The sequence below is a fragment of the Tupaia chinensis genome, unplaced genomic scaffold, assembly GCF_000334495.1.
Source record: "Tupaia chinensis unplaced genomic scaffold, TupChi_1.0 Scaffold000375_1, whole genome shotgun sequence".
Taxonomy (NCBI): domain Eukaryota; kingdom Metazoa; phylum Chordata; class Mammalia; order Scandentia; family Tupaiidae; genus Tupaia; species Tupaia belangeri.
This window is the reverse complement of record NW_006159873.1, coordinates 110,998-114,653: the sequence shown is the minus strand read 5'-3', so window position 1 is coordinate 114,653 and position 3,656 is coordinate 110,998. Positions and strand designations below refer to the sequence as shown.

The 3,656-nt window shown below is 47.0% G+C and overlaps 1 pseudogene; it reads right to left on the bottom strand.

Annotated features, from left to right (window-relative positions):
* Nucleotides 1–1,002: 1,002 nt before the first annotated feature.
* On the bottom strand, nucleotides 1,003–2,566 carry LOC106735397 (olfactory receptor 6F1-like; annotated as a pseudogene).
* Between the last annotated feature and the right edge of the window lie 1,090 nt (nucleotides 2,567–3,656).

Here is a 3,656-nt window from a genome sequence, read left to right as displayed (position 1 = left end):
TTAAGTGAACGACGCAAACCAAAAGGAACATACACAACTTAGTTCCACTTGTAAAAAATTTCGAAAAGGCAAGCTGAACTGCGATGACAGGAAGCTCACTTGTCCTTGGGAATGGGGACAGTGAGGCTGGGTTACGCAGAGAAACACAGGAGCATGTCCAGTGGTAAATATGCTCTTTTCCTTCGCTGTGGTTGAATTTTTACATATAAACATTTGTTAAAAATCATATTATACAACAATCATATTTGCTTAGTTTACTGTGTGTCTGTATATCTTGATATATCTATACGATATATTTTCAAGTAGATGGGAAATAATACCAGATAAAAGTTCAAAAAACCATGTATGAAAGAGAAGCAAAAAATAAATAAAACAAACAAAGAACACCTATATGGTTGTGGTTGTCTAAATGAATATGAATTAAATTAATAACATCTTGTAAGGGTTAAAATATTTGAAATTTAACATATAAATAACGATATAAACCCATGAGATAGAAAATAAGCACAGACTAGAAAACAAAACAAAACAAAACAAAACAAAAGTTAAATTTACATAAGAGCAGAGTAAATCCCCCTCTCCTAGGATCAACAGACTGCCTGCAGTGGGCAGTGAGGCCAGATGGAGTGGCAGTGACAGCCATTCTTGGGGAATATTTCCTTCCACAGTTTCTACTGTTGGAAATGTGCTAACATTCCAAAAATTCAAACACATGGAATGAAATCTGTTAAGGAGAATAAGGGTCCCAAGTTCAAAGTAAACTAAAGCAAACAGTTGAAAAAATGTTTTTAATGAGTATCAGAAACACACTAAAGCTGCAATCCCTTCTCAGCCTCCTCCAGGGACTGTGTGCAGGCACACACACACCCAGCGAGATTTTCAAGGTGCCTGTCGGAAACGGCGCTGTCTACCTTGTAAGACGCAGCGCCTTACCCTGCAGCCACCTGCTGGCCCCTCCTCTGGTGTGTATTCGAAGAGGTGCATTTCCTCTAAACAGCTGTTACCTTGGAAAGTCTGTAAAGGTGTGCTTTCATTCGTCCAGACCAAGACTTAGTGTATAAATCAAAATCTTACATCATTTTTCCTTCAAATTTTAAAACTTACAGTAAACGTTTACATGAGTCCCAGGTATACCATTCTTCATTTCTGAAAAGCTTCCCATCTGGGCTCATTGCTCCTCTGCTGTACACTCTTGCCCGATCTTATAGAGGAAAGTCAAGATGAAATCTCATTCTATACCATGCTTTGTGTGCTTAGCGCCCATCCCTGCGGGAAGGAGCACGTGGGCCAGCAGCCCCGTGCATCTCTCTCCTCTCTCTCTGATCCATGTGAGGCTGACCTGGAGCAGCGGGGCTCACTCGGGACCTCTGACGCACGGCTCCTTGCAGAGTGTCTGCTCACGAGAGGAGGTTTCCGCCCAATTCTTCCTCAGGGCTTCTCTCACTTCTTTGTTGAGCAGGGTGTAGATGAAGGGGTTTAGGACGGGGGTCACCACAGTGTTGAGGACGTGGACAGCTTTGGTCAGGTCCAGGGCGTCCTGGATGGAGGTGCCCATGTGCAGGAAGATGGTGGACCTGAACCAGATGAGCACCACGGTGAGGTGCGAGGAGCAGGTGGAGAAGGCCTTGCTGCGGCCTCCGCCGAGGGGATTCTAACAATGGCCCAGATGATGTGCACGTAGGACACCAGGGTAACGAGGCAGGAGCTCGGAATGACCTCCACGGTGACTGCAAAGGCCGCCAGCTCCACCGTCCGCGCCCCTGCAGGCCAGGGCGATCCAGGGGGCGATGTCACAGAAGAAGTGGTTGATGACGCAGCTGCAGGACAGGCGGCCAACGAGGGCCGTGGGTGCCGCGGTGACCAGGAAGCCTCCGAGCCAGGAGCCCAGCGCAAACTGAGCGGAGAGCAGGCCGATCATGACGGCGTGGTAGGTAACACAGGGGCCAGCAGACTGCGAGGTAGCGGTCGTAGGCCATGGCGGCCAGCAGGAAGTACTCAGTGCAGCCCAGCAAGGACACCAGGTACATCTGTGCCAGGCAGCTGGCGAAGGCGATGGTCCAGCTCCCACCCAGGAGGACGGCCAGGGCTTTGGGGACCACGGCGGTGGTATACCAGATCTCCAGGAAAGACAGGTTGCTCAGGAAGAAGTACATGGGTCTATGCAGCTGGCGCAGCTCATCAGCACCAGGATGGCCACCTTCCCGCCCACCGTGAGCATGTACATGCCCAGGAAAAGCACGAAGAGGGCGAGCCGGAACGCCTGCGGCCCGGGAAACCCCAGCAGGACAAAGTCTGCGGGCCGCGTGCGGTTGTCTGTGTCCATTGTGGCTCTTCAGCCAGGAAGCAGAGACCTGCAGCTGGGGCCTGGGACCAGATCAGAGTCCTGGAAAGACAATATTGACGAACACAGTAACTGGGCCAGCAGGTGGCGCGATGGTGAAGGCGCTGGACTCTCACAAAGCCGCCCGGTTGGAGTCCCAGATCCAGTACCTGCCTTGAAAATCCACGCAGGTGCCTGCGCATGGGCACCCAGAATCCAGGAGGAGAAAGGATCACAGTGCGGCCTCCCCGGGGGATGATCTCTCACTTCCCTCTCTGTCTCTCAAGCTAGCAAGCTCTATGGCAAAAACCTAAAAAGGAAAAGGAAAGAATGAAAAAGAGAGAAGAAAGAAAAAGAAAGAAAGAAGAAAGAAAGAAAAAAAGAAAGAAAGAAAAAAAGAGAGAGAGAGAGAAAGAAAGAAAGAAAGAAAGAAAGAAAGAAAGAAAGAAAGAAAGAAAGAAAGAAAGAAAGAAAGAAAGAAAGAAAGAAAGAAAGAGAAAAGAAAGAAGAGAAAGAAGAAAGCAACAGCACACCTCACTCAGAGAAGGCCTGGTTGGCCCAGCACCTGCTCAGAGCCAAGCCAGGCAGAGTTAATAATTATGTTAATATGATATAAGACGTTTAAGGGGACTTCCAAAAGCTACCAGAAAATAAATTAAAGGATGAGTACATGTTGAGCTGTTTGAAATCCCCTTTTATTATTTATCGCAACCCATTAGTACTTTAAGAAACAAAGTCCAAAGAATTCTAGTGACTTTTCAAAGATTACACTGACAGTTACACTTCACATGGAAGATTCGAATCCTAGATATGGAGAAAACAGTACTGTCCTGTCCTAGTCATGCCCAGTTTAGTCATGCTTCACATGGACCAAGAAACAGCTGCCGTTTCACCCCAATTTGACTCACTCTTTCTCCAGACCCTGTGTGGCCCTTGCATGGGAACACATACTTCTGTACTGTTTGGAAGTTGCCTCCCAAACCTAGTCACACTCATGCTTGATACTTACAGATTCTATCTTTAAAAATAATGCTTATAAGTAAACTGTAAGAGTTTAAAAATATTTAGTTTTAAAATGATTTGTTGAGGCCAGCAGGTGGAGTGATGGTTGGGCACTGGACTTCCACATGGCCTCCCACGGTTCGAGTCCTAGACCTGGCGGCTTGCTTACTCTCTCTCTCTCTCTGGTGAGCACATGTGCCCTATAGCAAATTAAAATAAGAATAATCTTAAATAAAAATTTTAAAAAGAGATACCTTAAAATGATTTGTCTTCTCGGGACCAGCAGTTAGCATAATGGCTATGTCACTGGACTCCCATGTAGTCGCCCGCGGTT